Source organism: Buceros rhinoceros, unplaced genomic scaffold, assembly GCF_000710305.1.
Source record: "Buceros rhinoceros silvestris isolate BGI_N320 unplaced genomic scaffold, ASM71030v1 scaffold6249, whole genome shotgun sequence".
Lineage (NCBI taxonomy): Eukaryota > Metazoa > Chordata > Aves > Bucerotiformes > Bucerotidae > Buceros > Buceros rhinoceros.
In genome coordinates, this window is record NW_010433181.1 from 74,739 (window position 1) to 82,605 (window position 7,867).

At 43.0% G+C, this 7,867-nt stretch overlaps 1 protein-coding gene across 1 annotated transcript in view; it reads left to right on the forward strand.

Annotated features, from left to right (window-relative positions):
- The window catches only part of LOC104500377 (thyroglobulin-like), a gene marked incomplete at both ends in the record, with an annotated part of 82,827 nt that overhangs the window by 67,048 nt on the left and 7,912 nt on the right, over positions 1–7,867 (forward strand). The window lies entirely within an intron of this gene.

Consider the following 7,867-nt stretch of genomic DNA (forward strand, 5'->3'; position numbering starts at 1 on the left):
GTGGGAGATGCAAATGCCTTGTTCCCTTGGGCGCAGAACAAGCCGGTAGTCAGAGGCTGTTGAGGTGGCCTTCCCTGGTTTTATTTTAGTCCCAGCCCTGCCCAGAAGTCGGGATGAGTCACTGAAGTTTGCAGACAGTGCTCAGCACTTTGGGCTGCTATATGAGACACCGTGGTAGCTCCTGGTCCTTTGCTCTTGAAGACTGAGTGATCAGAAACTGCAGTGACAGTAGCCCCTCCTGTCCTGTCCCCCAGATCCACACAGGGCACTGTCCCCCAGATCCATTAGGGCAGCAAAGCCCCGCACAGGGATGCTCTTCTTCTAACTGTTTCCTTAGGAAGGGGCAGTGCTTGTCCCCTGCTCCCTGTACTGCCCCATACCTCTTCCCAAGAAAGATTTTTGAGGCCCTTTCCTTTTTTCTTGGGCTGTCTCTGAACAGGCTCAGGGCAGGGACAGCGGGTTCCTCCTGGCACCATTTGATACTGTGAAGTTCCTTGCAAACTACGCGGGTTTTTTTCCTTTCATGATAGCATAATGAAAAGCATTTGAAAGAGACCAGCCAAGATCTAGGTTACAGATGAAGGCCATTATGGTGCAGTAACACAGGCTCACTTTCTTTTTAGCTGAGACGTTAATCCTCGGGGAGCCTTTATTTTGCTGGTGGCTCCAGCGAGAATGTTTGCAGTGCTGCGTTTGGCTACTGATAGGCTCAGATAAGTGGCTTTTACAAGGCTCCAAACAGGGCTGAGCTCTGGTATGCCAAAAAATCCAGCCACACAAAAAGAAAAGATGTATTCTTGAACTAGCTAGCAAGTTTCCTCTTGCTTTGGCGGATGATAGTAGCCCAGTCATCTACGGTAAGATCTTAGTTGAAAGGGGATGAAGTGGTACTTATACAGCTTAGAGCCGCTGGCTTGGAGGCAGTGATTTTGAACCGATGAGGATTTCCTCTCCTATCTAGCCTCATATAGCATTTCTCCTGTGCTCGTGTGACTTAGCTCTCCTCATACTCTCCAGTGCAGAAGTAGTTTACGTAGCACTTAGCCACACAGTTTATTAATATTTATGCTCTCTGTGGTCTTCTAAGCTAATTATGTTAAATTTTAGTGCAACGTGTTCGTTTGCTTTTTCATAACCCTCTTTAAAAGAACAAACAAAGCACACAAACGGTGTGCTGCCTGAAACTTGTGGGAACATGAGGCAGAGGCTCAAATGCTGTAGGCTAAGCCGCTTGCAAGGAGAAATGGACCCAAATTGATACACTGCGTTTACATTCTTACTCCTTTCAACTTTATTTATGTTATAAACGTTGTTTAGATTGCAAAGGCAAGCTCTTAAACAAAAACTGGCAGAATTCAGCGTGTCTGTGCACTGAAGCAACTCATTTGACACTACGACGTGACTATTTATGAAGTGATACCCTTGTTTTCCCAAGAGACCGCACACTAGGTCCTCTGCTAAACATACTGTAGGTTTTTGTTTAAACATTGTTGTCATTCATTCCTTAATTAATCTTTCTTCACCCCACTTTTGCCATGCGATCTCTCTCCCTCGCCCTCGGTGCAGCACTCCCCCCTCCACATAGCAGACGTGCATTGCGGGCTGTCCAGCAGCCTCACTGCAATGACGTGGTCCTGAGATCTCAGCTGTGGCACATGGACCTTTCCCTCTTTCCATTCGTTGCCTGTATCATAAAGATGACAATGATGATAATACAATTATTTATTATCTATAGTAACTACTAAAAGCTACCTCGCGGGGGTATTGGAAGGAGTACATTAAAATAACACTGTGTTCAGATAACCACAACAGTGGAAGACTATTTACTCTTAGATAAAATATTCTGGCTGGGGAAACGGCCATTCACTAATTAAGATTAAGGCACAGCGTAGCAAACCATTCTCCGATTTCTACTCTGTCACTTCTCTTCTGCTTTATGTGTGTCTCCCAAAATGTGTGACAGAACGGAGAGTTACAACACAGAGACAAAAAAATACTGGTATTTCCTCCTGTTTCACATGGAGCAGTCCCTTAATAACTCACAGCAAGATAAACAAGAAGGAGGGAGAAGTCAGCCAGTAAAGACAGAGCCAGCCGCGATGGTGCAAAGCAGTCCATAAGTTACTAAAGAGGGAGGAATTTCTACCAGGTCGGGTCAATTAGCAAAACCTGGTCTCACAGCTGGATGTTTCTAGAACATACACCCATACACAGGTTCAAGCACACATAGATGCAGAGTTGGCATTAAAAAGGCCATGGCAAACTGATGTCTATGACGTATGTGGAAAATCACACGAAGCCATGAACAGACAATTTTCGTATAGGTGAATGGATCTTGCAGAGAGCAAACTAACATCTCCTTCCACGTGGTCGCATTCTCCCCAGCTTGGCATAGCAGCGTGTCTGCTTTAGTCTTCAGTTCCCCTTTGAATAAGGAGTGGGATGCATAGCCAGCAACTCCGGCATTAATGATCTGTGATAAAAACATATACATAACCCAGATGCCATTTTCTCGCTCTCTTTCTGAGAATACTTAGGCCTTGGAGTAAACATTTTTTCTAAACAATGCAGGAGGAATGTGACTGCTCAGCACTGCCTGGGATTAGTGGGGAGGGCTGGGGTACAGCTTTGGTTACAGTAAAGAAATATGTGATAGGAGAAGTATGTTTTGACAAGGATATTATTATTAACTGTACAAAGATTTCCCTCGTTAACCCTTCAAGAGGTTTCTGGGTGATTTTTGCACGTCCTGTGAAGTAGCACTGCTTGCCATGCCAGCACGGTTTCCAGGTCATGCCAAATGCGCTGTCTTAAGGATGGTGGATAAAAATCAGTGCTCTGCTCCCTGAGGAGGCCAGATCATCAGGTGCAGCTGGATGACAAAGCATCATGACTGTCCTTGAAGACATCTGCACTGAGCCTGAGTGAGGCTCTATCTTACAGTCATTAACATTACCATAATAATTGTCATAAAAGCTTTTGTTAACAGGTTGGGCAGATTCATCCAAGATTAGTGAGCTGCTGTCTGAGTCCTTGTAGATGGGGCTGTCTAAACCTCCTGACTGTGCACTCTTGGTGTGAGTCGTTAAAAGGCTGCTCTGTGCCAACGGTCACATAAGTTGGCTGGATTTTGGTGACACTTTTAATGATTCCTCTAACTGAAGGCGAGAACTCCTGACTGATAAAAAAAAATGTTTGTGCGTAAACCCTTTCCACTATGCAAAGTATTGTAGTTTTCTATTTGTTATATATGCTGTGCTAATTCTGTCGGTTCTGAATATCCCTTTAATTAAAGGAGATTTTTCTTTTGGTTTTGCAGTGATCATATCCCTGTCCTTCAGTCTGTCCACCACTTGCCCACGTGAAGCTCTCCTCCTGGCTGTAGCTGTTAGTCCAGGGGTACAAACACCCCACAGGGTGGGAGGGCCAACAGTGTGAACTGGGTGCAGAGGAGGCAGGCAGAAACTTGTGCTCTGAGCTTGATAGAAACTCTAAACAGAGGGCAGGGAAGGCATTGGAGAGAGTAACACGACTGACAAGATGCCCATTGCCCTCATAGCTGGGCAAGCACCACAGCTGCGTTAGGTAACTAGCTACACTTGCGGCAAGAACAGCCCGTAGTTTTTCTCTATACAGCTGTAGTCCCTCTCATCTCCTACAAGCTGTCGTTTCGCTCTTCTCCTTGGAATTGCCTCCCTTTCCTCTGGCCTTACCTGTAGCGTTGTGCCAGCTGCAGCTATGAAAACATTCTCCCACTGATTCAACCACATCACGCCCTCCTCAAGTCTTTAGACTCCTCCCGTGTTACTGAAGGCTTAAGGTCTAGACAATTTGTTTTTTCTTCCCATGGAGTGGTTATGGGGCCTTTGTCATTCAGCAGATTTCTCAGATCTCGGAAATTAGTACGCAAAGGCAAAGTACCAAACTCAGACAAAGCAGAAATCAGCTTTAAGTTAACCTAAATTCAGCTAAAAGACTCAGCAAAGTACAAAGCAATTTTTGGAACTGCCTGAGCTGCACTGGGACAGGCTGTTCCCATGAAATCTAGACTACAAGCACAAAGTCCATATATGCAGAGAGACCTTCCTTGGTGCTCTGGGGGCTTTGCATGGACACACCACCGTTTTAAGGAAATCCATCCCTTCATTCAGGTCAGGAGTGGGTTATACTGAACAAATGGATGAATTTCTGTCCCCCAAAGATGCATTCAAGTGTCAACATGCCTATTAGTAGTTTTTTAATGTAGTAATTCCCTGCAAAATTCTGTAATCTGTGTTCCTTAGGAATTCTGACAAGATGATGAAAGTGCTTTCTTCCTGTGTTAAGATCTATGATTATTTTTCACTTGATGTGAGCTCTCAAGTTCTTGGATTTATTATCTGCTCCTTCAGCTTTATTTTCAGCGGAGTTGGCTCAGCTGTAATGAGAAGTGGAACATTGCGTGTATTGGGAGTGATCCAAGTGGAAAAGGCACAGTAAACTCCAGGATAGTTTTGCAAGTCACATGTATCTATAGGGCTTTTTTGGTACAAAGGTGGATAAACTTGGCAGTTTAATCCTGTTAGGAGTTAGACTTTTTCCATATGTACTGATTTTCCTGAAAAGAAGACAGAGAGAAAAATGTTCATCTGTTTTTCACATGTTTCCCCCCATTTGTTTGGCAGGACTTTGTGATGTGAGGAGACACAATTTGCCAAACGCATCCCTAGAACTGCAGAGGTCACATCAGGCCTTACCTTGGCTCGTTAAATTTCTATAAATATCCATCTATCCTTTGATTATTTTTCTTTCCTCCCTGCAATCATGCATCATTTCCTTTTCTAAGACGTGTGCTTATATATAATTGTGTTTAAAATTATTTTTGCTTATCATTGAAATGAACCTTTCAGTCCAGGCAAACTGCAGTCTTGGTAGACTGCTCCTCTTCCGTGACATGGATGAGGTGGTGCCTGTTAACAGCTTGATCCCACTCTGCAGATCTGCTGGTATAAATATGAAGAGAATGTAGATGTGTGCAAACAACACATCGAGTATTTCCATTACTTCTTGCAAAAATTAATTTTAAATCCATTTATTGAAAATAAACACAGTATGGCGCCTCAAGGTCATGCAGGCTGTGGTATTATATACATAAATCGTATCCTCTTCTCCATGGACGTGGTTGCTATGAAATCCTATCCTGACTCAAATCAGCAGGAGATCTGTCACCAGCTCTGTGAGTCTGGGTTTCACCCTGCTGTTCAATCCAATCAGCATGTAAATGACCTGCCCTCACCAAAGCCAAGTGTCAGTGGATAGGCGTGGTTTTTGCTTTCCTAGGTCCTAGTGACAGGCCTATCCTTGCCAATGGGAAACTGAACAGGATCTTGAATACAAGGCAAGGAACTCAAAAACCACAATCCCATCTCTAAAACAAACCCTTTCACAGAATTGTTAGAACGAGCAGTTATGCTCCTGGAAGTTTACAGGGTTCATGGTTTTCTTATCTCACAAATCTGTCGCAGATCACCAGTACCTGCTAAGTTTAGTGACTAACATGAGTTTGAGCACACTATTTCTTCAGCAGTTCCCAGGCAATCATTGTAGCTGAAACAAAATGAACAGATCTCTCTATTTCATCTCCTGAAGAGGCTGAGTTTCTCTAACTGAACCAAAAGGTTTGTGCAGACGTTGAAGAAGGAAGGAGTTGCCCAGTAGACCGTTTATGACCAATGATGCTACTGTCTTCAATGTGATGGTCTGGGAATTTAAGCCTCTGTAGTTATGTGCTTGGGTTTTTCCAGGCCTAGCTTACTGGGTGATGTGGCCTGGCATCATACCGCACTGGGTAATGGGAATCTTGGCCAACAGCTCCAATCAAAGCTAAGGGAGTCTGAATGGCATTTGAGGATCGGGGATTTTCTGGCTGGAGCTTAAGAAATAGGGCTGCTGTTATATTTGTTCCAAAGATATAACTCGTTTAAAAAAAAATGCCAAATATCCCCTGTGAAAAAGGGGGTGCTTGTGTCACGAAATGGACAGTAGGCTGAGTATATAAAATCGTATTAAGAGGAGTGTGAAGCAAAATGGATGAAATAGTGTGAATGAAGATAGAATGAACTTTGGAGTGAAAAAATCAATTAAATTCCTCCCACATACTATTTAAGATGTGGTGTGGGTTCTTCAACAGCTTTGACTGTCTGTTTGTGTGCTTCTGTTGTCTTGTTATCAATAAAAAAAGTTAAAGCATGAAAGGAAAAGGAAATTCATGGCCACACGTTAGTTTCTTGTTCTAGACCATCCATAGCTAAACAGTATTCTGTTAGCAGTTATCTGTGCTTTGTGAGGACTAAAGTATCTACCATTATTGGTCAAGAGAGCTGAAAAAATTGGTACATAAATATCCCTTTGGTATCTTAACTAATGACAAACTGGTTCTTCTCCCACTACCTTTTTTCATCCTGAGTAATTTATTGGTAACTTTGGCTGAACTCTAGCTGGAGTTATGTTTATCTTGTTATTTTAAAATTTAAATGATTGGATAGCAGTGGGAAGTTTGGTATTTTGGTATTGTACAGGATGTCATTTGAATTTTGAGTTAATTTACATTGGCTTCTGTCTGCGAGTGGAGTTCTAGTAAAGAACTAAAAACTGCATTGAAGCCAACTAAGAATAGAAGCTGTGACTCAAAAGGCTTTGAAACGCATTGAAATGCATTAGGAGAGTAAGGACTATTTTTAAATGGAAAAAAAAAGAGGGAGAAGTATTAGGCCATAGTCAGTCATTAATCATCAAAATGAGTTTCCAGTATGAAATAATTAGCCAGACCCAGAGCAAGGACAAAGGTCAAGATGAGCTGTATGTCCTAATCTACAGCGGGACACTGTGTGAGGTCTCTGCAGCCCCAGCTGTAGGTTCTGCGTTCAGTCCTGATGTAGCGTAGCATGGTGGTCTGCCCGCTCGTAAACTCTGCTCTGACCCCCGTGATCACGGATAGTCGGTAATGACAATTCCATTTTGCATACAAAATCTTTAAGGGTTTATGGTTTGGCAGGGGGGCGTTGCTGGGTTTTTTTGTTTGGGTTTTTTTTTAGCTGTTCCACAAGCTTGTGGTTAAGGTACTCACTTCAAATGTTGGAAATCTTGATTTACATCTATACTCTGTTTGATTTGGAACAAGAATTTGAACCAAATCAACCGTAACCTGGGTTATTTTTCTTCTGAATTCCGACCTTCTCATCTTTTACTCTTCACTGTTGAAGCTGTTCATTGTATGTGAAAGTAGCCACAGTTCTACAGAGCGAACAGTGGAGCATCTGGTGGCTAAGAAATCTCTTTCTTTCTTACTTGGAAGCATTTAAATGGAAACTCCATTTCAGGCTTAAGGAAAGTTTTCTCAGAACCAATACTGTCCCAAGGAAACGGGTTGGCACTGTATGATGAAAGTTCCCAGCAAGTGATATTTCAGGGGCTGCTGCTAAATTGTTGGCTATGACTTTTGTGAAGATTCTGATTTTACCACCTGTTTTTCGGTAAAGTGGGTAACTGATCTCCAGTAGTGCCTCCTCCTGAAGTGAAGCACTAACTCTCCAAGGGCAGCTCTCGGGTGAACAAAGTGGTGGGGTGCTGGGGTCTGGCTCCTACCTTCCCCGTGGCACAATTTGCCAGTCTGCCATACTGTCATGGAAGAAGAGCTGTGAATCTGTTTCTGAAAATGTTGATATCTTGAAAAGAAAAGGTACACACAGAAGATCTGAAGTAATACCTTCGCATGAAGTACTAGTCACGTGAAGTCACCAAAGCCAAGATTTTATCCGTACGTGTGGATTCATTTACTGCTGTTACTAAAATAACAGGTCTGTTCCTTGAGAAGGGATGTCAGTAGGGA